Source organism: Lampetra fluviatilis, chromosome 1 (assembly GCF_964198595.1).
Source record: "Lampetra fluviatilis chromosome 1, kcLamFluv1.1, whole genome shotgun sequence".
Lineage (NCBI taxonomy): Eukaryota > Metazoa > Chordata > Hyperoartia > Petromyzontiformes > Petromyzontidae > Lampetra > Lampetra fluviatilis.
Window position 1 is genome coordinate 40218449 of NC_136275.1, and position 27397 is coordinate 40245845.

The 27397-nt window shown below is 45.9% G+C and overlaps 1 long non-coding RNA gene across 1 annotated transcript; it reads right to left on the reverse strand.

Annotated features, from left to right (window-relative positions):
- Nucleotides 1–12180: 12180 nt before the first annotated feature.
- On the reverse strand, nucleotides 12181–24277 carry LOC144942448 (uncharacterized). The gene is made up of 3 exons (XR_013639382.1): nucleotides 24188–24277; nucleotides 22477–22549; nucleotides 12181–12258 (listed from the first exon to the last, which is right to left on the reverse strand). It is a non-coding gene; the product is annotated as an uncharacterized LOC144942448 (long non-coding RNA).
- Between the last annotated feature and the right edge of the window lie 3120 nt (nucleotides 24278–27397).

A 27397-nucleotide genomic window follows, 5' to 3' on the forward strand; every position in this document is an offset into this window, starting at 1 on the left:
TGAGCAATGGTTGTGATGAACGCGATCGGCATTGTGTCGGAGATAAACGATGCGTTTTGCCAATGTACAACTGTGTGACACACACTAAAACATTGGACTCTTTAAACGCCATCGTATCCAGAGGGCTGTGAGAACAGACATTCCTTTTTCAATTCTGGTTTTTCAGGTTAATTTACGAGCTCGCTAAATGTCAACAATGTGGCTATAGATAGTCTGCCTCTTCTGCTACTTGAGATACTTTCTGAACAAAAATGTGTCAATGCAATTCTAAGTCTCGTTTAAACAATATACATAGGCAACTAAAATATTTTAGCTTTCGCTTTGTAACAACACACTGTCATCATCAGGTATGGTCAATCAACTTCTGGATCATCATCATCGCTGTGTAATCATCAGGCATGGCCAGTCAACCTCTGTATCATCATCATCATCACTTTGGAATCATCATCAGGCATGGTTAATCAACGTCTGGATCATCATCATCATCATCACTTTGGAATCATCATCAGGCATGGTTAATCAACGTCTGGATCATCATCATCACTATGTAATCATCAAGTATGGTCAGTCAACTTCTGGATCGAGGTCTTCACAAGCCGCCACCCACGTCTCACAACCCTGTGATGTCAACAATCCACCCAGCAGCTTCACGCGAGCCAACTTCATCTCCCTATCCATTCGGTCGACATCCCTCTGGGATGCTCTCCATCCATCGTTATCACGGACCCATCGACCATCATCATCACCATCATCTCTTCCAGCTGGCCAAGCCCACTTCTCTTCAAAAGTTTGAATTGTGTGTCTTAGCCTGTGTATGTCCTCCAACCCATTTTACTCTGATTTCTGTATCTCTATGTGATTCCAAGCGTGCATCTAGCCACGCTTCTCCACGTTTCTTTTCAGACTTTATCTCGCTGCGTTGTTGTTAATGACCGCGGTGTCTCTGAATCTTGTCATAGCAAGCACTACATACGGATTCAAAACCTTCTTCTTTAGACACATTGCCACAGTTCGTTCCACAACCATGTGTCGTTTTCCAATACCTCTCCACCTTGGTCTCTTTATTCTTTCATTTTGATTCCCGGTTCACCTTCAATTGCTCTCCTAGGTGCCAATATTCTGCTGTGTTTTCCAGTTCACTCCCTCTGACAGACCTCAAGAATTATAGAGTCCATTGGGAATGAACTGCAAATGATAAATAACTCAAGAAGATTATGGTTCAGAAAAAATAGGAGCAAAATAAATGTAACTTTGTCTTTATATACGCTGAATAATGGCTGCTTAGAATGATTAACAACATGCAAAAAAGGTGTTACAACAGGACAATCTATAGCATTGTCAGCTGCATTACTTTGTCAGTCATGCTGAGCATGATATGTAGTTAAAGTTTTTGCATGTATGGCAGTACTGTTCTTTAGTAAAATTGTTGCCAATTTATGTTTGAGCAAAATAGTTTTTTTTACTTATGAACATGCAGGAGTACCAAAATGTAGAAAAACACGAATGCTATTCATTTTATAATTTTTATAAAAATATATTTTCACTTACAGAATATAAAAAATAAAGTTTGGCCAAATAGAAAATAGATCGCGTTGGAAGTTTCCAGCAACAAACAGCATAATGACGCATGCTTACGCCAACATGAATGTAACTTTATTGTTGTTTGACTTTATGATACGGACATAGTATTCGTATTTATAGCGACTTTCTTTGTTTTTTTTCTAGGTTCACTCGGGCTGTCTACGTGAAATGGACGACGTGTATTCTGGGCAATTAGCTTCCAAGAAGCGATGGCAGCACGTATCCGAACTCCCTCCCTCACTGGGGAGATGTCCACTCCGAGGCCCCATTGCAGGAGACTCTCCGGACGGTGTCTCCCCACCCGACAGGCGACCCAGCTGGCAGCTCCGAGGGGGCGACTGCGATGTGAGCGCCCAGAGCCACAAGGACGAGCCGAGACGCAGTTCCGCAGCGTTATCAGTTCCGAGGAGGACCACGGCTGACTTGACGCACGCGAGAGGACTGATGGGACCAGCGCCACGACTGCACCACGTGGCGGCCAGCAGCAGGTTGGAGAACGAGAGCGACCATCTGCCGACGTTAGGAAATCCTGGCAAACGCTTTGAAATACCCGACCGGCGTTATTTTAGCCTGGACAGAACTAAGCACCGCTTGAAAGGGCACGACCTCCTCCCGTCGAAAACCCCGGTGGAGCGGGACACGACGAGCTTGCTGGCTCTCAGGAAGCTCTCAATTCACGACGACGAGGGACAGAGATCTCCCAGCCACGGACGCCGCTTGTCCAACGACAGAGTGGAGCGGGCCGACGGAAGGGGACGCGGCAGAGAATCTCCAAATGGTTATTTACCCGGTATGAGAGAGAGAAAAAACGCGCAACAATTGTAAGGGCATTACATTTGGTTCATACTTGTAGTGGTATTTGTATATGAAACAATGTATGCGTAAGTTATGATGATGGTTGCTTCAAAACGTTAACATCAGTTGAGTGTTGGGACTTTTTTTTTGCAGACCATCTCATAGGTGATCGTTATGGAAGAATATCTCTTGTAGTGGTTTCAATGAAAATGTTCAATGAAAGATTGGATGGACAGATCTATATCGGATGAAAGCACCAGTCATTGGGAGAGCATGGTGCTTGCATTTGTATTATTTTAGCAATGTGGAGATTGTCCCTAATATTTGATCTGCATCATCAATACAAAAACATATTTACAAGTAACAATCTTCTTCTTTCATATGGATTCATAGCAGCAGATTAAAGATGTAATTTTAGATGTTGTTATCCACTCAATTGTCTGTTCAGAGGCGGAGTGGATCTCGTCCATTCCTCCTTTAAAGGAGTCAAGACAACAGCCGTTTACACAATCAGCCGTTTACACAATCAGCCGTTTACACAAACAGCAGTTTACACAATCAGCTGTTTACACAATCTGCCGTTTACACAATCAGCTGTTTACACAATCTGCCGTTTACACAGACAGCCGTTTACACAATCAGCTGTTTACACAATCTGCCGTTTACACAGACAGCCGTTTACACAATCAGCTGTTTACACAATCAGCTGTTTACACAATCAGCCGTTTACACAATCAGCCGTTTACACAATCAGCTGTTTACACAATCTGCCGTTTACACAGACAGCCGTTTACACAAACAGCAGTTTACACAATCAGCCGTTTACACAAACAGCTGTTTACACAATCAGCCGTTTACACAATCAGCCGTTTACACAATCTGCCGTTTACACAATCAGCCGTTTACACAATCAGCTGTTTACACAATCTGCCGTTTACACAAACAGCCGTTTACACAATCAGCTGTTTACACAATCAGCCGTTTACACAATCAGCCGTTTACACAATCAGCTGTTTACACAATCTGCCGTTTACACAAACAGCCGTTTACACAATCAGCCGTTTACACAATCTGCCGTTTACACAATCAGCCGTTTACACAATCAGCTGTTTACACAATCTGCCGTTTACACAAACAGCCGTTTACACAATCAGCCGTTTACACAATCTGCCGTTTACACAATCAGCCGTTTACACAATCAGCTGTTTACACAATCTGCCGTTTACACAAACAGCCGTTTACACAATCAGCTGTTTACACAATCTGCCGTTTACACAATCAGCCGTTTACACAATCAGCCGTTGACACAATCAGCCGTTTACACAAACAGCCGTTTACACAATCAGCTGTTTACACAATCTGCCGTTTACACAATCTTAGGTATTGTTCTCCACATTTATGAAAAATATGAATAGGTTTCATCTTTTCTGGCAATGCAACAGGTGTAAAATGTTCAAACACTAAATTGTTACCACAAGCACCACGTGGTGTGGTTAATGCAGTCACTTTATTCCTTGCAAAATGTTTTTATTTGGTGCTTGAGCATCTTAACACCTCCTGTTTATTGCCAAAAATGGTAAAAACCTATTATTATTATTCATATACAGTGTATATATTGATACACTTGATTACATTTACAGGGATTACATTTTAATAAGTTCCATTTACCATCCTCAGCCATTGTACTTTTCGATGTTTTTTTTATAATACCCAAATTCGCCTTATGCACTGTGTGATTTCACACACATAGAGCGTTGAGTGCATGACATGCATCGGGATACATTGAGGTCAAGAGGTCATCACGGCCGAGGTCATTCGTGTGACTGTATATTGGCACCTCTTCCTTCGGCTAGATCCCATCATCGTTGTTCAAAGTTCCACATCTGCATTCAGATCTCCCCTTGCTCTCCAGCCCCTGGGTGACACGCCAATGCCTCTCTGTGTCACCTGCCCTCCTCCACCCCGTGCACAAGTCTCATTCATCACAAACCCCTTTTTTACCAGAGTACATCGACTACACGTTACCACATTCAAATCTCAACTTGCAAAGTTGCTCACTTTATTTTTGCCATGAAACTCGTCATCCCCCGTGTGTGCACACCTGTATTTAAAGGCAAGTTCGTTTAGTTTCTAGCTTATCTGTTCAAAGAGTAACAACGGACATAATTTACTCTTCCAAAGTGGTTGATGCGGTCTGCAGAAAAAAACCCCTACCCTGCTTCATAGCGACTTGTTGTGGTAATGAGCAGATGGCAGTGGTGGGAGTGAGAGCACATTCACAGCTGAGAAATGACGTACGAAGAAAGAACGTGTCAACTGTTATTTGGCAGCCATGTCAAATGGCAAACGCAACGATTTGACTTAATTGTCTTACTTGCATGTCTGACTCACGTGCGCACACCATTTTTAAATACTGTAAAATACGAATGTCAAAACATGGTAAGAATGCTGTGTGTGAAGATGATTACATCGCAGAGCCGTGAAAGATTGGGATGGCTTCAGAAGGCGCCCATCCAGCAGTGTGTTGACTTAAGAGCTGAAATTCCATGATTATTTAGTATTCATAACCGTACTGAAGTCTCCCTTCGTGTTGGCTTGCCAAGGGATGACCACACCCCGTCACTTGTTAACCTTGTATATGGGTTGGGTTTATAGGCAAACACGTACAGTACAACACGAATGAAATGCTCAAGGAACAACGTGCCAACATCGAAGCGACAGTCACTTAAACGTTGAGCACGTTTATAATTAAGCAGTGTTTCTTTCTTGGTAATGACACCGAAAGTAAATATGAAATTTGTTTTAACCCGAGCACAAATGATAATTGTTCAAAACACAATGACGCAATGAAGGAGAAGGGTACACAGGATTCTTACTGATAATTATCTCTGCAACATCATGAATTCTGGGACTGCTGTGTAAACAAACACATGACACATTAACCTTAATCACACAATTAAGATGAATTATAACAGTTACAATTGTAAGATAAATATGTCCAGCCATAGTCTAAAAATTATAATGACGTACCCCATTAAAAATAATCACTTATTAACGGTGGTTAATCGGTGTATGCAAATCAGCTAATGTCCTAAAACACATGTTGGGAAATCCGTGGACCTTCATCATGGCAAACAAACAAGTACAAATTCCCGACGACTGCTGTCGTGACCTAACCCGTTGACATCTTTCCAGCCGGTTCATTTTGCCAGAGTGCTTGTCCCAGCCCACCCGCTCCTGCCTGGCACACCCGTAATGTCAGAAGAGCTGCCAAATCTGAGTGCACATGCATTATGAATTTGTTCGAGGACTGGGTTGAGGGCCTTCCACCCATCCATCCCTGTCAGCCCACTAGCCCCCCCCCCCGCCCCCCACTGAACGAGTACTAAGCCTGTGCACATGCACGGGGAGCAAACGACGGACGCACGTGCGTTGTACAGTAATCCAATTGTCATCTCAGCCTGCACGGCCGCATCGACCAATCAAATGCGGGCCCGGACTCTGCCACCAATGGCTTGCACGAAGCTGAGACACTGACATTATTAATAGGAAACCCTTCAGCGCATTAGATGTTTTTTTCGGGTAAAGTGGATGATTGTATTCGACTGCATGGACCAATGAAACGCAGGCGACTTTTTCAGGAATATTACAGAGTTTTAGCATGAGCTGAGAGATTGACAATGTCGCATGTAGCCAACTCTTGCAGAGTTTGTTTTGTGGCATTAAGTTAAATAAATGATTGATTTGCAAAGATAAATGCCACTAATACGTAATTTAATTAATCCCTTTTGACTTTTCGTGCATTCTGGTTCCATAATTCAACATCATCACCATGAGACGTGGTCAAGCCACCACTGGATAAGCCTCCACCATCTATCGCAAGACTGCGGTGTAAACAATGCATCCAGTGCGCCCGCACCAGCTGATTGGATCGCGTGTTGCCATCATTATATCTGACACGAATGACGAATTGGCTCGTAAACGACTGGTTACGTAAACTATATATTTTCGCTCGAATTACATGTGTTCACTGGCCTTTTATTAAAATAAAAACACAAAACGAGGGGACATTTGAGACTACTGTAGAGTCTTGAGTTCTTACCTTGTTAAACGAAATGAATTTGAAATTATTCCTTTCAATTGATAGTGACTGCTTTAACTTGACATTAAAACGATAGCCTGGTGTGTATATAATGTCTTAGCAAATAGAAAAAAAATACACGGCGCTTAAACGTAATTAGATTCATGGCAAATCACTCCATTCCGTTTTTTCATTTCGTATCGTAATCAAATGACACGGTAAAGTGGCGTATCATCCCGATGAAGAGGCTGACACACGCCTGCTCCATGTCCCTGTCCTCTGCCTGGCTGTCTGCCCCGGTCTCGCAAACAGTTACTCAGCACTTTTGGAAAGACAATGCAATTCTAGCGTTTTGATATCCATCGATAACATTCATCGTCATCATCACCGTCAGCCATGATCAATCTATTGCTGGATGAAGGGTTCCCTACACCGTCACCATCTCTTTTGCCCTCGTGATGCAGCAATCCATGGAGCTCCTGCACACGAGCCGATTTCATCACTCCATCTCCTTGAAGGTCACACTGGAGGACGCGTGCCGTTATTATTCTTGAGCATCACCCCTTCGCATGGCATCCCCTCTGATGGCCTCGTTTGCCCATGCCCACTTTTCTTAATAGTTTGGATGGCACCATTTAATATATACTTTAACACAAAAAATTAGGCTGATATTTTAACACGAAAAATAAAGCTTAGATGTTAAACGAGATGCTTCTGTGGTGCATTGACAAGCATACTGGACTGAATCCCCAGAGATCATTGGTTCGAACCTCCGGCACGACAGTCGCAACAACGGAGCACGTTTCTGAAATCTCCGTGCCTGCCCACGCAACAGTATGAATGGGTAACACCGCAGTTCGTTGATCGACAGCTCGTGTGTGCAGTGGGATGAAGTGTGGGTGTACGTCCACTTCTTCCAAGATATCTGTCCAGCTTGAGAGAATAGGTGGGAATACCCTCTAGATGGGCTTTAGAGATCCCACTCGTGGGGGCCCTTGTCCCAACATTGGCATGAGCAAGCACTTGCAAGGCTGCGTCAATTTATTTCAAACAGGCAAACTGCAGACGCAGCTGAGCAGTGGGTCTCTCTTCCACAGTTTTCCGTGGAAGTGTAATTCTTTATTTTCTTTCCTTGATAAGAAGTTGACAGAGTGTGGTTTTCATCATAAGCTAGGTCAGGGAATAAAATACAAAATATTTGTCTTGCTATCTTGATACACTTCCTGTGCGGCAGCAGCACAATTGTCTACACGGACACTCACCGGCTCTTATATAATGATAGTCAAAAGGAAATACACACAGATATACGGTTTGTAGTGGTTTCTGCAGACACACTCGAAGGCATGCAAATGACGCCGTGTGACTTCAGTGATATTGCGCTACTGACAACTGCTAAGCACAACGACGAATCGGTGATATTAACAAAACTCAACACATTAATCAATAACACTGTGGCCTTAAAAATGTAAATATTGTAATAGGTGACGTTTGGGCAAGTAGGCCCTCATTCAAGGGCCACTTTGCCAAAACGAACAATTAAGCTCATTACACGGTGTCATTTTGACGATCTCCTCCTTACAGCTCGGTAGTGAGACTACGGTAAGAATAACTAATCTTTGGCTCACAGTAAATAACTACAGATTGGCCCAGTGATTCACATCAATCACAGCGACGCTTAAAACGGTGCCATCCCGTCTTATGACAGCAATTGGCGTCGCAATGCCGAAATCCTACATCTGGCCAAGCAGTAAATGGGCAATGAATAATTCATGGGACGCGCCAGTGACGCAGGTTAAAGAGCGATGCGTTTGCCCGTGATTAACGAGCGGGCGTGTGGAGCGTACACTCATTTCACTTAAGAGTGCCCGAGGGCCACACACTGCGACGCTTTGAATACAAAACATTTTGCTCATCCACCGCAGGTGTGCCGAGCAGGCTGCATTGCTCTAAGACGTTAAAAAGGCGGCCGAGGGTTATAGGTGAAGCAGCCCTGCGATGGCTCGCCCGTGCCACCGCTGGCACCGGAAGGTACCCTTGATAGCCACCCCAGAGGGAGATGGTAAAACAGGACGATCTGCAGGGTGAGTTGGCCTACTCGTCCACGCTGGGACGTCTTGGAAGAGGTCGGATAACTCATTTACACTGTTGGGTGGACAGAGGTGAGGGTTTACACCATTGGAACCTCCTTTGCCAGTAGCAAAACATGATAATTGGTTTTTTACCGTTTTTTCTGGCAACAAAACTGACACCTTTTTTACAAGGAGTCATGTTTGCATTGACCACAATACCTGCAGTCGGAATGCAAACAAAAACACAACTCTGATAATGTATGCACTGTCCTTGAAATTGATTGGTCCACACCCGAGACAGCTTTCCTTAGAGCCTAGTCTCACATGGTGTTGGACCAGATGACGCCAAAAGGTGCCTTTTGGCGTCATAATTATCAGAGGTGAGGGTATTTCGGAAATGTGCCCCACAATTTCAACTTGCTGCATGGGAGGAGATCGAACCGAGATGACCCTCTGGGTTAAGAGTCCATTGCACGGACCATGGTTGCTGTCACAGCCCCATCCCCGACAACACTAAAACCAATTTCACCGTAATGAACACGGTAAAGCGCCACTTAGAGTGGGCACGTTGCCCCTCGTGATGACTGTTTTACCCACGTGCAGACGTCACTGCCAGGCCAGCGTCCCATTCGCGTGATCCACAGATCATTGAAAAACCCACCAAGTCAGATTATTCTATTACGGCTGTAACATGTCAAGGAAAACCACATTATATAACATTTGCTGGATGAGGCCTGATTAAATTTTGCTTATGGTACAAGTACAGTACAACGCTTCTTACTCATGACCCTATTATCCCCGACTCGAATGATCTGCTGGAGCTGTAATGTCAGCAGAACTGCAGCTATCCACTGCCTAATTCTTCCTATTAGCTTACCCGTCCTGCACTGTGGAACTGCTTGCCTATTATATACAAGTTGGCGAGATGCTATCTGCCTCGCCTGGTATGCAGGAGGTCGTAGGTTCAATCCCGACCCTGACGCTTGTATATTTGGAGTTTGCATGTTCTCCCCGTGGTCGCGTGGATTTTTCCCCTGATCGTCCGGTTTTTCCCTCCACATTTAGAATCAACGTGTGTTCAGAGGATTTGGCTGCTATACATTTCCACGTGATAAGCCACTTCGTTGAGCTATCATCTGTGGCCAGGTTGCTTCTGAAAAACAAGTTAATACCTCGGTGGACTTTGCCTGGTAGGATGGGGATGGTTTCGTTTTATTTTCTATGTGTTGGGGTGATTTGTTTAGCTGTCCTGTATTTTGCACTCCTATCGTGTTTTTGTAACTGTTGTGACGTTCTTTCCCGCCCCGACTGGACATCCATCGGATTTCTCCTGCAGTATAAAGAAATATTCTGATTCTGATATTTTTAAGAAATATACTATACAGAGAGCTACTGTACCCAAATGTTTACCATGCAGAGGCTGCTGTCCCAAAATAAGATTAAATAACAATAAGATATTTTCATTGATCTTCACATGTTGCATCTCAGGATCGCGAGAGACGGTGACGGCTTGGGAAATATTTTAATCCAGCTGTGGATTGACCGTGGCTAATTGCAATGAAATCTTCGCAAGGATCATCTTTTGATGCCTTCCAATTAGGAGCGTGCCGAGACTCCAACAACTGTGCACTGCATTCTCACCAAATGAGGCCGATCGAATGTCTCCCCTCCAGTGCCTATTTGAGTCATTTTAAGGCAGAGGTTTGTACACACACAGAGCGCCTCCCTAATGCAGCACCGCCGGCACGCGGTTTATCAGACTGGCTTTAGGCTCGCACGAGCTGGGAATGGAACATTGTTGGTTTGAATGCAGCACCTACAGTAACTAACCCCACTGTGCGCGCTGCCGACAAAATTGCACCCTGCCAGCGCTTCACAGCGAATCTGCATGAGTAACTGTGCAAGGCACTCGACCGTCTACGGAGTGAAACTCCCGAATGCCGCTGCCTAGGTGGGCAGCCCTGAATGAGGGCTCAAGATGTAGGGGGAAGTGCGCACACGGTATACATATCGGACGGTGAAAATATTTTCGGAGATAACATGTATTATGCACACCGCTTTATTTTATGGGTAATCCTAAACCGCATCTGCACAAACCATGTCAGTGGTGTAAATTAAATAACAAATCAACTTCCCGGTATGCGGTGACTCTGGTCACTCAGAACAGAACCCTGGAACATATCACGACTCATCACCCGATTCACAAAATACGGAGGAGGCATCGCAGCTACAGACTCCACTGCTATTGACGAAAGTATCTGGCTCAACCACCTCATTGTAACATTCTAGTTGTGTCTCTACATCAGCATTAGCCGTACGAAGAAGCAGACAATGTTTTTTTTATCATACACCCACCATCTGTGGATGTCTCAAGTGATTATATGGCAAGCGTTCAAGTAAGTTTGACATGGAGCAGCTGGGACTTCTGCAACAGCAGGCCAATGTATCTTACTCTGAAGACTGTTTGGCTTCCACTTGACTATTTGTAGTATCGTCAGCCGTGGTCTATCTTCTGCTGGATGAAGGCCTTCCTGCATAGTCTTCTCTCACGGTCCTGCAATGCCACAATCCATCTCACGCCTGCGTATGAGCTCTTGCCCTTGTCGGACCTTTGGCTGACACTCTGTAACCGGTCCCACCCATAGCGGTGTTTCCTGCCTCAACCCAATCACTGTCATTGACAGTGGATAACAATGGTGTCTCTGATTTGTGTGTACCTCGATCCATTGATCAGAATCAATATGATTAAATACATTAATAAAAGCAACATGTAGCATAAATTTTGATTTAAAGCTTTCGTGACTGCGGGGATTCATATTCTTGGTTCTTTCGGTAAAGTCACGTAGAAGGGAAATAATAAAATAATACAAATTAAACTGAATAAAAACGTCGTGAGAATTTGTATTGTTTTATTATTTTATTATTTCCCTTCAACATGTAGCGTCTACAAAATATCCAATTACCAATGCCACTAGTCTTCCTATTTGCATTTTTCCACACCCTGCATTGCTGAACAACTTCCAGTTATTTGCAATTTGTTTGCAGACTTGTGGAGTAAACTCAGAGACAACTGCGGATAATGGGATCTGTGATGTGTGTCCCCCCACATTGCAGCGGATTCAAGGATTCCTGCAGGACAACCACACTCATGGTTCCTAGGGGGTGACACCTCTGTGTGGCGGTGCATCATCTCCTGGGACAAATTATGCGTGGTGTAATAATAATTATTTAATCTTATATAGCGTCATTCATGCTAATAGCAGCCCATATCGCCGTATGTTAATTATATGCAAGGACCAAATTCCATAGAAGTCTGCTACCAAGCCAATGAAAACCCTACTACAAAGCAAAATCGTCCTGTAATGCTGTAGATTAATTACGTAGATGAGGACCAAATCCCATATACAGCCACTATCGAGCCAATTGAAACCCGACTACCGAGTTCAAATCCAAAATTAATAAACAAATGAAGAAGTGGTGTGTGCACACCGTTGGTGCCGAATCACCGTGTGCGCGTGATGTGGATGTGTGAAGCCGACAGGAACACGGCCTCTCCTGTCCAGTGGAGAAAGACGCAGCACAGTGGCAGCTCCCTGTTGGAATCCCGGAGTTGCGCGCCGCGGGTCGCCAAGGGCGATTGGGGCCACCCCTCGACCCGGCTTGCGAGGGGGAACAGCGATGGCAAGCAGCCCATGGGCAGCCCCACGAGCAGCGGGCTGCATGTGGACAAGCCTGCGTGGGGAAGAGAGTGAGCGGTTTGCAATCACCTGCACAGCCCATCCTGCACAATGCTCATAACCGCATTGCTAATGCGTGCTTGACATAGTGGGGGATTTTCCAATAATATCATTTAAGTTGCAATTATGTTGTGGTACAATGATATGTAATTATGTCACTTACCTTTAAAAGAGGGCAGCTCTAAAGATTAGGTATTGGTTGTTAGGTTAGACATAGGGGATGAGATTTTATCTCCCTCGCCTGGTTTACAGGAGGTCGGGGGTTCGATCCCGACCCTGATGCCTGTATATTTATAGTTTACGTGTTCTCGCTCTCTCTGTGGTCACGTGGATTTATCTCCTCTTAACTGTCGTCTACAGCACAATGTAGAACGTTTACATTTTCTCTTAAGAGGAGACTGGGGTGGCTTAGCAGTCGGAGCGCTAAGCTGGCGCTGCTGAGTTCCAGAATTCGTCAATAACGCCGTGGCCTTGGCAAAGAAGAACAATCTATATTAGTCGATATTTTTGGGCTATGGCCCTTACTTCACAGCACATAGAGAGGCCAGAGACTACAGTCTTCTCCTTTTTACGGCAGTGCTACTGACGAATGTGTCGGGTTTTTATTATTAATTGTGCCTGTGCACCACTGCCAATACAGCGTCACCTAATAATGCGATTAAACCAGGCTCTCAAGTGAGGCCACTTTGATTGTCTCAATCCGGTCACCAATGACAACACAAAAAAAACCATGATTAAATTCCGTTTCGCACTTGATTTGGCAAATTTCCAGCTCCGCGGGTAAAAAAAAAACCCCCATCAGTTTGACATTAGATGGACGGATGGGAGAGGGTTGCCCTCTAGTGTGCTAAGAGGTCACTTGAAGGAATCTCAACAGTAGTTCTGTAATATCTGCTTCGTGGCTATAATGGGGTGATGCAATGTACTGTTTCATGAGCGACCCAAATAGATCATTTGTCTCGCGACACTGATAGCACAATCGGAATGAACTTGGGGTGGAGGGGGGGGCGAAGGGAAAATATAAAACGATAAATAAGTACCGCTGAAACCCGAGAGAGGATCACGGTCGAGACAGACTCAGTTTTCACTTTGCTGTCCGCACAACAGAACATGTCCTCGACTGAGCAATGCATGAAGCCACAATGCTAAATGACGACACTCGCACAAAAGCACATTATGTTTTTGACAAAGTATAGATGGGCATTACAGTATTCATAAGAAGTTATATCAATACAAAAATAGCGAGTAATGACTTTGCACGTGTTTAGATGTTGCTCATTTGCGCAAGCATTATCTTCGCGGGTTGGCGAAAGCTCCGCATTTCCTCGTGTTATTTACAGATTGTGTTTCACCGTGTGGTAACATACCGCACGGCGCAGTCTAATTGAGTGGGCGCTCCGTCTGTGCAGGAGCCTGGACGTCCACCAGCAGAGCGGCTGGGAAGCAGAAGTGGAACGCCTTTGGGAAGGATTTGATATCCCAGTGCTGCCACGTGGCCAACACCTGCTCATCAACATTTGCAGCACCTGGGGAGACCGCCACTACGTCGGCCTAAATGGCATCGAGGTAGGGCCCACCGAACGCATCGGCAAAAGGTTTCACCGGAACGGCACGTGACGCCGGGGTCTTGCGTGCGGTCATGGCCGACGGCCTCGAACTGCCACAGACGCGCGTCGGTTCTCCGCTGCTGCCCCCCTCGGTGTGGACCTCTCTGTATCCCAGTTTAACACGCAGGCGACAGCCACAAGTCTGCCTGTCGCCTGATGATGCCGGTTGTGATTACTGGCGAAACGTCATACTCAGATTGTAAACGTTGTGGATTTGCTCTCCAACACACCGGTGTGCTGAAGTAGTAGCTAATTGGCACGTTGTTTAAGTGACAAACCTTACTGGCTGTTAAATTTCGATTTAAAGCTTTCGTGACTGCAGGGATTCATCTTCTTGGTTCTTTCGGTAAAGTCACGTAGAGGGGAAATAATAAAATAATACAAATAAAACATAATAAATAAATTCTCACGACTTTTCGGCCACAACGCAAGCAGCCGTCCTCAGGTGAAGAACAGGTCTGTACGAAAGACAGTGTTTCAATGAGCACGCCGAAACGTAGTGAGAATTGTATTATATTATGTTTTATTTTTATTATTTTATTATTTCCCTTCTACGGAACTTACTGGCTGTGTCGGGTGAATAACATTGGTTGTGAAAGCCTACGTGTTAAACATCGCTCGAACGTCCGGCAGGTCTTCGCGGACACGGGCGAGCCGGTGCAGATCGCCGATGTGGTGGCCGACCCGGCCGACATCAACGTCCTGCCGGAGTACGGGCGGGACCCGCGCGTCGCCGCCAACCTGGTGGACGGCGTCTACCGCACGCAGGACGACGGCCACCTGTGGCTGGCGCCGTTCACGCCGGGAGCGGCGCACCTGGTGCACCTCGCCTTTGCCGAGCCGTGCCACGTCGCCATGATCCGCGTGTGGAACTACAACAAGTCGCGCATCCACGCGTGCCGCGGGGCACGCCACCTCGACATCTCCCTGGACGGGGTCCTCGTCTTCAGCGGGGAGATCGCCAAGGCTTCCGGCACGCTCCGCGGGGGTAAGCCGGGGCCAGGGTACGGATGCTTGCCACGGCGGTGCCCGGTTATGCCCTTGGGTGAGGACGGCTTGATCGTGGCGATTCGTAAATGAAGGTTTTTCTTTTCATGGAAATAGAGATTGCGTGCGTGTAAACGCGTTGTTAACCCGCCACCGCCCGATGCGGCCAATCGATGAGGTTTGTCACGTAAACAAAACGTGCCAGTTAGTTGCTGCTTCGGCACACCGGTGTGTTGGAGAGTGAACCCGCAGCATTTACATAGCAGCATCACCGCATACTTACAGACTGATGTGAAGCGATATTATTATCACCCCATCTCGATCATCACCCAAATAGATTGTGCTTCTATGTAAGAATTTAAGATGTGGTAACATTTAAATATTTCATAACTATGTAAGTTATTGTGTGCTTAATGCCATTGTTGCATCTTTAATGTATAATACAATATTTCACCCATCCTTTGTGTATAAAGCACACTGCGACACACAGCGTTTTTGCAAAGTAGAATTCAAAATGATCATCACGGTTCGACTCATCGTGCATCGAGTGAAGCCGCTCATTAGAATATGACTGATATAACCAGTATAACTCGCATGTATCTCGGGACTCATCCACAACGAGCGCTAGCCGAGTCCACTCACTCCGCGTGCAAAACACTTTTGCAATTTAAAGTGTTCTTCTGCTGGCGACGCCGTGCTGGACGTGCGGCCCCCTCTCGTTCAGGCGCGGAGCAGTTCGGAGACACAATTCTCTTCACCACCGACGACTCGATCCTCGAGGCCATGGCCCAGCACGACCAGACGTTTCAGGAGGAGTGGAAGGAGGAAGAGAGCGGAGAGGAGCTCCCCAACCGGCCGCGAACGAGCGACAGAGACGCTGACGAGAGGCCAATCACCTGCGCCACCTTGCCCAGCTGCGAGCAGCAGAAGGTACCGCAGTGGGCGCAACCGACCAGAGACATTGGGTCCGGACCAGCGGTTGCCAACCTGTGGTACGCGCACCCCTGGGATGTATGCACGGTATCTCTCGGGCGAACGTGAGGTGGAACGGCGGTGGTCACGTGGGGTCACCCAAGCAGTGCTGCTTGACGTGTACGCACTCGCAATTCTAAAGCCATATGCCTGTGTGTTATATGTTAAAAGTATGCTATATGTTAGATGTATGTTCCACAATACAGGTTTATTTTGGGTTGGATCGCGTGAATATAAATGTGTCGTTAAAACCACCACCACCCAACACAGCCAATTAGTGTGGGTTGTCATGTAAACAGAACGTGCCAATTCGTCACTAGTACAGCACACCGGTGTGTTGGAGTGCAAATCCACAACATTTACAATCTGAGTACGACATTTCGCCAGTAATTACAACCGGCATCATCAGGCGGCAGCCAGATTTGTGATGTGTGTTAGATGTATGTTAGATGTATGTTAGATGAAATTGGGTAAACATGCGCAATTGAATGCCTCAGTCATTGCACGCGGTCTGCTTGTGCCCTCTCTCATGTATAACGTTTATTTAACTTTTCTTTTCCAAATATGACAAATAAGTTAATCATATTCATCATAAATCTTTTTCGCTTCCTGTAAACCTCAGCACTCCTCCCCTCGGCTTCATGAGGACGGCGATCCAAATTAAACTGTACAGCGGTGATTTTTTAAGTGTTATTAAAATGTAAATACTTAATCAATTGTTATGAATTCATTCAGTGTTAACGCAAATGGCCTACGCGTGAATCTAATTAAACAGTTATTTAATCATTGACCTCGTGTATGATGATGATAGGCGGACAGTTGCTGGGGCTGATAAGTAGGCATACATGACGAGACAATTGGTCGTGAGCCACTGCATAGACACTGAGGTTGCAGTCCTGGTTCTGCCCTTGTCTGGTGTGGATGATGTCCAGTTCGCGTTGGCAAGATGTTAACTCCCTCGCCTCGTATGCAGGAGGGTCAGAGGTTCAATCCCGACACTGACGCCTGCTGTATATTTGGAGTCTGCGTGTCTCTCGCGCGGATTTTTCTCCTGGGTCCTCCGTTTTTTCCCTCCGCATTGAGAATCAACATCACACATTCAGAGTATTTGGCTGCTATGAATTATGCACGTGATAAGCCACTTTAGTTGAGCTATCATTTGTGGCCAGGTCGCTTCTGAAAAAAGAGCTTACATAGCTCAGTGGGCCTTACGTGGAAAAAGAAAAATCGTCGATAGTATTGTTTTCACTTCAAATAATTCACTGATTATTTGAGATGCATGTCACGTCTCTTGGAGGCAGTCTGGGTAATCTGCGGTTGACCTTTTTTGTAACTAAACAGCACGACGGAGTGCATTCGTTTAAGTGAAAGGTTATTGCATGGAGCAATGCACATTGCATATTTAAGGGAGCAGCCAAAATGTTTCAAAAAGGGTTTAAAAATAAAAAAAACTCCCAGTACAAACTCACACCTTTAATTTGAGATTCTACAAGGTGATAACACGCATGTATTTGTTCTGTAATCGAGTGAAATATAAATAGTTGCGATGTGCGGTGCATGCTGTGACTCTTCACACTTTTTTCAGAGTTTGGATGTTGCTGAAGAAACGGAGGGAGAACTTAATGCATCTTCAGGAGCAGATGGAAAGTATATGGGGACATGTGAGTAGGAAGCATTCACTCAGCAGTTACATTTTCAAAAGTAGCATAATAAAAAACCTTGGTTATATTAAAATTGCTGTCTAAACAGATAAGTTTGAAATATAGTTTGGTAATATTTGCTGACAGGGTTTATTGAATTTTTTACAAAATTCTTCCCATGCAGTTAAATCAATGGGAAATAATTATACAAAGATACGTACAATGATGCACACATGACCACAACAAGTACAAAATGGACCGATTGAATGCAGTCTCGCATTTAGTTTTGTCTGATGGAAAGGACAAATAACAAAACAAAAAACTTCGTGGGAAATTAATTCTATTCAATTTAGTTTTTCTGTAATTAGAGCAAAAACCATTATAATTCATCAGCGCACAATAATGTGTGACTCCGAAGTGATTTAGGTTTTTGGAAAATGTTAACAATGTGCCACCACCATTAGGCGGGGGAATGGTTGGGGGGGGGGAGAGGGAGGGTTGGGGGGGACAGTGGGGGGGGCGGAGGGGGAGGCTTGGCGGGGAGTGAGGGGTGGGGTAGAGGGGAGGGTTTGGAGGGACGGGGTGAGTGGGACGATGGGGTGGAGGGGTGGGGTGGGCACTCGACAGTGGTGACATGGGGTGCTCCTCCGGCCCGGCGATCTCTGTGCGGTGGGCTAGGCCTGCAGCTGAACGTGACCCACACGTGGGGAGATGAGCTGCAGTTTGGGCTCACGGGGCTGGAGGTGGTGGGCGCCAGCGGCGACGCGCTGCCCGTCACGGCGGGCATGCTCAGCGCGCCCTCGGCCTCCGCGCCTGGCAGCCCGGCTAGCGCCGCGGAGGCCCGGCATAAATCGCCCTCCTCCGGCCTCGACAGGTACGTATGTACGTAAGTTGTATGTATGTTGACCTTCTTTAGCACCGTACATAGCCAACCTTGCTAATCAGAGGTGCGGGGGCAGGACAACAAACCAAATACACAATATCAATTCGAAAGAAATTCATTTGTCAATCTAGGTGATTTAAAAGTGCACAGCTCCAGTGGCTTCCTAACATCGGGAGAGCGTTCCAGACGGCCGCAGAAGGACATCTGAAAGCGCGCGACACGGTGACCGTCTTTGTTCGATGGCGAAGTCAAAAATCCGCCGCTGCGGCGAGGATGACCGGAGTCCACCCCGGTGGTTTGTGCTGCTTGACGGCAGGCGTCACAAGCCACCACCTCGAAGCCCCGATACGTCGCGGCGCTCTGGAGCCGCGCGATCCGTCTCCCGTCCCCCTTTCTCGTCGTCGTCCCCGTTAACGTCGCACGCCGCCGAGAGCGTCCCCTTCTCTTGGAAATCGATGAGGAAGTGGCTGCCGAGATGCGAGGCTCCCTTTGACGAGTTGTCACGTCGCCGTCGAGGCAGAGTGTGCACCGAGCTTCATGCTCCTATGGAAATCTCTCGAGGCTACAACTGAACACGTTGCGTGGCACCTCAACGGTATCAAAAATAATGGTAACACTTATATGGGACTATCGTTTTTGACGGAAAAGGAACGGATAATACACTGTGACGTCAAAGAGTCTCCACTTGTTCGCCATCGTTTTCAACGCACGCCTGGAATCTTCTCCAGGTGGTCTCCAGAGCCCGGAGGCGCATTTCTTGTGATATTGTTGCAAATTTTCAAAAGTGTTAACATTTTTTTGAAGCACCCTATTTCTGATGACAATACTGGCGAGCTGCTTGATGACATATTGTTGGTCTATAATGGCAGCACTGTCTTTCCAATCGCCCATATTTATCCATAATAGCCTTTTGCGTAAGGCCACGTAATGGTCTGGACAAATTTGTATCATTAAGAACCCTCCACCACCCCACACAACCAACGAAATTACATTGTTACGTTTACACGCGTATAACGCGTGTATAATTATTGTTTAGGCTCAGCGGTAAATCGAAGAACAATTCTCACAACATAAGGGAGCAATGAGATGAGAAGTTTTATTTTAAACTGTGCCAAGCATCATCAGGACAAGATCCAGAGTCAGAATAAAGATCTATGAAGTCTGAATAACTGTGTCATCTGACCCAGCATTTAGAGTTTTTGTCTGCTCTCAGTTTCCACGTGATAAGCTACTTCGTGGAGCTATCATTTGTGGCCAGATCGTTTCTAACAAAAGAGCTACATAGATCAGTGGGCCTTACATGGTTTAAATAACAAAAAATGTTTCATTTTAGTTTATCTTAAATCGGTGCCTAGACCTCATTACATGGCCTGACCCAAAATCAATGATGGATTTATATATTCTCTGCGAAAAACCTACATTAAGTTTGCATGTATTTCAACACCTGTTATTCACCAGTATTTGACCTACTAGCGACAGGAGGGAATGGATGATGACACGTGGTTTATTGTGGATAACAGGAGGAGCGCAGCACGCAATGACAGCTGCTGTGAACGGTGTCTCTACAGATTAACTTTACATACATGACGGTTAAGCCATATTTCTCCACGTTGCACTTGCAACCTGCAGAATGAAAATATTAAAGTAAAATGACGTCGATAAGTGAACCTTAGGGGGAACACTTTACCTCTGCAATGGGGCCTTTCTGATACCTCTCTCCAATATCGTGGAGAGGGCAGAATGTTCACGATTCTAATGTGACAACCAGCACAACATGAGGTGGGGGGTGGGGGATAAAATTGATTTTAAAATCTAAAAAATATAGCGTATCTTTGTTGTGAAAGACTCGTTTATTCAAGCAACAATCTAAAAACGCGTCTTCAAATCGTGCATGCATCCATGTAATCTGTATTGGGCTTAGGTTGGGAGCGGATAAAATGCGACGTTCGTAGTTTAACACGAAGGCTTACACGACCAATATAATCCATAAAAGGTTTTTGGGTTCGATGGCGTACATATAAATGTGTCGTTAAACCCGCCACCACTCGACACAGCCATTTCCTAAGGTTTTGTCACGTAAACAAAACATGCCAATTCGTGACTGGTACAGTACACCGATGCGTTGGAGAGTAAACACACAACATTTACAATTAGAGTACCGTGACATTTCGCCGGTAATTACAACAACCAGCATCATCAGGCGACAGCCAGAGTTGTGGAGAAATCCTGCTGTTTTTGGTCTTTGTAGCTTTCTCAGGCAGGAGGTGGGGGGAGTTTTACGTTTCCTGAAGAGCCACGCTTAAAATGTGCGCACGCACAGCTTTTCAATGCCACCAACACACTCATATTTTGGACGGCGAGAAGACATGAGCTGCGCACGACCTGCATGCGGATCTTGTTGTGCGGTGACAGACGTAGGAGATGAAACACAAACAAGGAGATGCGAGCAGCGTTAAGTGGCTCGGCGTTTACGTAGAGTCCTCGGTGAGTTGTGGGATTTTTAGGCTTTTGAATACCCGAGTGTAAATTTACATTCAAACAAATATATTTCCAAATGAGATATATCTCCAAATAAGATGTGTGTTTAAACATCTCCAAATGAGATGTGTGTTTAAACGTTTGCGTGACCAAAGCACATCACATGTACAAGCACGTCTCATTTTGCATTGAGTATTTTGTAAAAGTTGGTTAGAGGGCATAGGAGGCATTTTATAGCATGACCATCCCCACATTGCCTCCCACTTCTCGTCGGCCCGAGGAAGATGACACATTAATAACGCACACGAGAGGGGGCGAGATGTTTTTTAAAGGCCCGGGGCCGGCCCAGGACACACTGGCAGGGCGATGTCACTCGGCTGGACTGGGAACGCCTGGAAACTCCCCAGGAAGAGCTAGAGTCTGTGTACAGTGTAGTGTATAGTAGTGTAGTGTATAGTGTAGTGTATAGTGTAGTTTATAGTGTAGTGTAGTGTATAGTGTAGTGTATAGTCGTGTATAGTTTAGTGTAGTGTGTAGTAGTGTAGTGTGTAGTGTAGTGTAAAGTAGTGTAGTGTATAGTGTAGTGTAAAGTAGTGCAGTGTATAGTGTAGTGTAAAGTAGTGTATAGTCTAGTGTATAGTGTAGTGTATAGTGTGTAAGGTAGTGTATAGTGTAGTGTATAATAGTGTATAGTGTATAAGGTAGTGTATAGTGTAGTGTATAGTGTGTAAGGTAGTGTATAGTGTGTAAGGTAGTGTATAGTGTAGTGTTTAGTGGTGTATAGTGTAGTTTATAGTGTAGTGTATAGTGTAGTTTATAGTGTAGTGCATAGTGTAGTGTATCGTGTAGTGTATAGTCATGTAGTGTATAGTGTAGTGTATAGTGTGTAAGGTAGTGTATAGTGTGTAAGGTAGTGTATAGTGTAGTGTATAGTGGTGTATAGTGTTATAGGGAAAGGGAGGTGTGGACCGCCCTACTCAACACGCTGCCGCCGACGTGACCCTCACCAGGGCAAGCGGACTGAGAAAGGAACAAATGAACGAAGGATTTTGGATTTTTTTACAAAAATGTGCCGCAATATTTTGTCCATAATGATATTCGAATAATTGTACACATTAGCAGATATTTCTCCATGGAGGCAATGCTCGCCCAGTGAATCCTCATCTGCGCATTGCCGAGTACACTGCGTCGACATCCATCATGCAAACGAAAATCATTCTGCCTCGTAAATGTCTTCTTGCCGTCTTTTTAGATTTCGATGTAATTTATTTCAGCAGGAAGAGCCCAATGAGCTGCTCGGGTCTATTTCACGGGCGTCCTGCTACGGTACAGATGTTGTACAGTACAGACTGTGGTTACAAGCATGGCTACATAGGTTACGATACAAACGGCGCGTATATCGGTACCTGTGCTTCACACATTACGGAAATAGGGAACCGGTGGAACTATTTAAGTGTGAACCGCACAGACTCAGGCTTACGCCTCCCTGCCGACTGTCTGTTACAGGTACATCTATGAAGGGACTTGAGTTTCAGGAGCGAGCGGGGGTTTCTCACGGCCGGTTTCCCTCCCCTCCCTGTGCTTTCCGCTCAGGATCTTGGACGGCGAGAATGTGACCATGTGCGCAGAGCACATGTGCAGCCTGCCTTTCACGCCGGGACGAAGTCACCTCCTGGTCATCACCCTGGCACGGGCACACACCATCTCCGGGCTCAGGTTCTGGAATTACAACCGCTCGCCGGAGGATACGAGCAAAGGGGTGAGTTATTCGCGACATGTTCAGCGGCCCGGCTTTTTTGTTGTTGATATAACAACAACAACAAATATTTTTGGGGCGTCACAAAAAGTTTTCCCTGTCTCGGCGTTCTTGCCGACCCGTACAAATTTCTTCACGGCGATTTTTTTTGTTGTTCTTTGCTCGCGCACAAAGTTTGCGTTTAAAATATTTCACCCCTATCGCGCGCGCGCCAATGTTTATAGATGTTTATCGTTTTCAGAGTGTGATTTATGGAGCACGACATGCACCTCTGATATTAATATTTTAAAAAACGTAATAAAAATGGCGCTATAATTTTCGTGAATGTTATAAAAGCGTTGTATTACAAATTGGATTTTTTTTTGTAAACACAATAAAAAGGGATGTCCCATGTTATCAAGCAGTGCATATTATATATTGCCTTTTATAAAAAAAAAAAGTTACCGTGTTTATATTCTACAATATACCTTGTGAGCAGCGCTGTTGTGCGTTTGCTAAATAAAAGTAAGCCTTGGGAATGCTCCCCAAGGCTTGTGTGTTGTGTAAACTCTAAAAATGCAAGAGAGAAATTAACAAAGTATTATCAGCTGCTACATCCATGACTTAGAAGAATGTCGTTAATGGTAAAGTAGTGCTGTAGTGTAGAGATAGTTACAGTCTTGCCATTTACTGTACCGTGCGAATAGTTACTCCTTGTCACTGTTATTCGTACTACTACTAATATTATTCTATTAGAACGTTATGTAATGCTTTCATAATGTTACTGTTTTTAATATATCGCAATTATATTCACTGGCTTTATAAATGTTGCCCCCGTCATAGGAAGGTGGAATTTCCACCACTGGCTCTCAGGGCTGTAAACAGGAGACTGAGCATCACCTCCGTGCTCATTTGAGCAGAAAATCGCTCTGTTTTTATTTATTTATATACAGAAGTTAAAACGCAGAGATACCAACTTACTAAGAATGTTTCACCTTGGACAAGATGGCTCAAGATCACACAAACATCATGGTCAAAGGCATGACAGGTTGTGATTATTTGCCCAATCCTGATTGTTTTCTTAACTGTGGAGCATTCTAGAAGGGCATGCTATACAAACACACGAAGGTTGATACTGGTAGGAACCACCTGGTGTTAACATTTTTTTGAAGCACCCGCTTCATGCCCAGAAATGTAATACAGATCTATGCCGCAGCTTTGCTAACTTCCACAGCAGCACCCCTCCTGTGAAGGGCTCCACGTAGCCACTGCAGAAACGCACGGCGATATTCACAGGCGTCAGATTGCGCACGTTTGTTGCCACGCATCGCCACTGCACTGGAAGCCGGAACACAGCACTTGACCTTGGAGAAAGCTGCCTCGCGTAGGCCTTTCTCTCGAGGTAGTGCCGTTAACGTGTGTTCGGGTTCAGCTCTTCAGGAACTGCCACTGCAGGACTGATTAGGTCCTAAAGAAGGTCCCAGCAGATGGAGTGAAACGTCAGACATCCTGAACGAACAACCATGCGATGACAATGCGGAAATCGCGCCGGAGGCCTTTTGGCGAGCAGCGACGACTTTGTGCGACCATTTAAAAAAAAAAAGCAAAAATCCACTTCATACCTTCAAAACCCGGACAGCGCTTTGAAATTCAAGCGGACGCATCCCACCGTGAGTCGAAGTCAAGTTGCATTCTCTGACACCCGTTCTTGCTACGTCCATCCATCCCCCCCCCTCCCCCCCAGGTCCGCACAGTCCACGTGGCGCTGGACGGGCGTGTGGTGTCTCCACCAGAGGGCATTCTCCTGAGAAAGGGGCCAGGAAATTGCCACTTTGACTTTGCTCAGGAGATTATATTCCGAGAGTTTTCTCCAGGGAGCGCACAGGCCAGAGCACAGCAGACCTCCTGCAGGTACCTTTGACCTTATGAAACTAAAAGGATTAAACTTTTGCCTCGTGAAATGCCATTGCTATGTGCGCGTGTCTTTGCCTGGTTGTGTTGTGCATTTGAATCTCGTAGAGTTGCCTAACAGCGTTTTGAAGGCAATTATATCAGTCTCTCTTATAAAACGGCATATTGTCTTAAGGTCAGAAACATTATCGACATTTTAGTAAAGGCCTCGGGATGTGTTGAAAAAGAAATCCCCAAGTTGAGGTTTAAGATGTATTTTAAATGTTACATTCAGTGAAATGCTCTCAACCAATTTCACTAAATTACAGTCATACCATGTACCGTATATTTATACTGCATGCAAGCTGTTTGCATGTCAATTGCATAAACGATTTAAAGATACACTCTGTACATACATACATACACACATCATACATGTGCAATACATGCAAGCAGCATGCAGCAAAATAATGTTGTGGATTTACTCTCCAACACACCGGTGAGCTGAAGTAGTATCTAATTGGCGTTTTGTTTAAGTGACAAATCCCTTTCTAATTTGCTGTGTTGGGTAATGGAGGGTTACGACACATATATACTTACACGATCTAACCCAAAAACCTTTATTATGAATAATATCGGTGGCGAAAGCCTGCTGCGTGTTAAACGAGCAAAACGATGCCTGGCACCGATGCATGATGATCGCACGTGTCCAGTGTTCACACTGCGCACCAGAGCCGTCTCGAACGCGCAGCGTGGCGATCGTGCGTGCCAGCTGCTCGTCGATGATGACCTGTCGATGACCGTCGACGATGACTTTTCTCTCCTCCTTCAAGAACTGAACTGAACGACCTGGAAACGACAGCGGCGTGCGGCGCAAACGCTGAGCCCCCTTGCGCGTCGGTTGACAAACGCCTCCGACCGATTAACTTGCGTTCAGTCAGCCGGTCGCGTTATCGCAGCTTCTTTGTGTTTTGTTTTATGTTTCATCCAGGCAAATTCCCAAGACGATCGAGCAGCAAAGCATGGCCTACGAGGCGCCCGCGATGCCTTGCGGATGTATCCTCGTTTTAAGTCGTCAAAAATGACGCGTGCTCTACACCAATGTTCGTCACTCATTTTCAGAGGTGGGGGGGGGGGTGAGGCAGGGGGGGGCACTTTCGTCGAGAAGACATCATCAGTGTGAGGGCCGCCACATCATTTGAAACCATCGGGGGGGGTGGTTGCCAGCAGCACGGCGACGACGATGATGATGGGGGTGTTGTCACCACTCTGTGTGGACTGTCGGGGGGCCGCACTAAAGGCCACCAGGGGCCGCCAGTGGCCCACGCGGCCTTGAAGTGAAGACCGCCACCCTATGCGCACAATTACACTTAAACGTGCGTGATGCTTCCTCGGGATTTCTGTTACGACTGCAATTGTGTTACCTTGCTGTTGTTGGTGAAAGTAAAAAAAACAATGTGTAATTTCCTTGACCGTTGACGCACGTCTGCATTAGTTATCTTCCAGCTTCAGCTGTTGACGAGCTGGGGCGACCCGTACTACATCGGGCTCAACGGCCTGGAGATTTACGACGCCGAGGGACAGCTCATTCCCCTCACGGAGAACCGTATCCTCGCCGCCTCTGCGACAGCTACAGTTCAATCTTGAAGCGTTCATATTGGGAGAAAAAACGCAAAAAAACACACAACTTTCGACTTTAAAATACAGAGGGGGGGGGGGGGAGCGCATTGTACAATCCGTAGAGCAAATGCGGGATTTGTTGTCTAGTTTTTCAAGTCGGTGGGGAGGGTTCAAGTCTCACAATTCCCTTAATGCGCTGCGGTATGTACAAGAGATAAACACGCTGGGCGCTCCACTCACGTTGCTGCGTTATGTAACTGTTAGAGTTTTGAGTGTTTGTGCCTCGTTCGTCTGGGCTTCCTCCCACATGCAACACTCATTCATGGAATTGACCAAATATACAAAAGCATCATTAGCCTCTTGGACTTATTACTCGATACAATTTGTGTTGTTATCATTTGATCACGTTGCAGCTAAATGTAGACAGCGCGGAGCCGGCTATCTATGCTCGCAAATGAGAAAGTTCCTCGGTTCATCGGGCGCGACTCCTCAATCGATGGAATGTGCGTACGTGCGTTGAACTTCTTTCGCACCGTACGTAGCCAACCGTGCTCATCTGAGGTGCGGCGGAAGGGCAACAAACTAAACACGACACGCAGTCCGAAAGAACAAGAGATTTCAATCCAGATGATGTAGAAGTGCATAGCTCCCAGTGGACTTCCTGACATCGGAAAGGCGGAGGGGTTCCACAGACGGCCGCAGAAGCGCGTCTGAAGAGCGCCGCGCGATGATGCGGTGACCACCATCTTCGTTCGACGGCCGAGCATGAGCCACAATTGAGCCTCCACGTTTGCTTAACCCCTTGACGGCGGCCTTGACACCTCCCCCCCCTCGATCAGACATGACGGCTTTCCCGGACAGCGTCAACGTGCTGGAAGGCGTGTGCGGCGACGTGCGCACTCCGGACAAGCTGATCGACGGCGTCAACGATACCCACAACGGTCGGCACATGTGGCTGGCTCCCATCCTGCCCGGAGTGGTAAATATGAGGAACGTCGGCAAATAGATTTTTTTTTTTACGCCGAAGGTAGGCAAGCAGCCAGGCTTGCCAAATCGATTCAGCATTGGCACCAAAAGCCTGTCTGCCTCCGCCTGTCTGTATGTTGCGTAAGTTGTGAAATGATAAATAATATTTTTTTGAAACTTAACTAATCGCATTTCAAAACAACTTCAACATTTTCGTAATTAGAATATTTGCAGTCCTTTTTCTGCTCACTGCTGGAGCAAGGTTCCCTCCCTGTGCCGCGTCAGACAAGGCAGTTGTTTGACCATACCTCAGTCGGTGAAGTGAGGTTCAGAGCCCATTCGAATGTCAGTCTCCA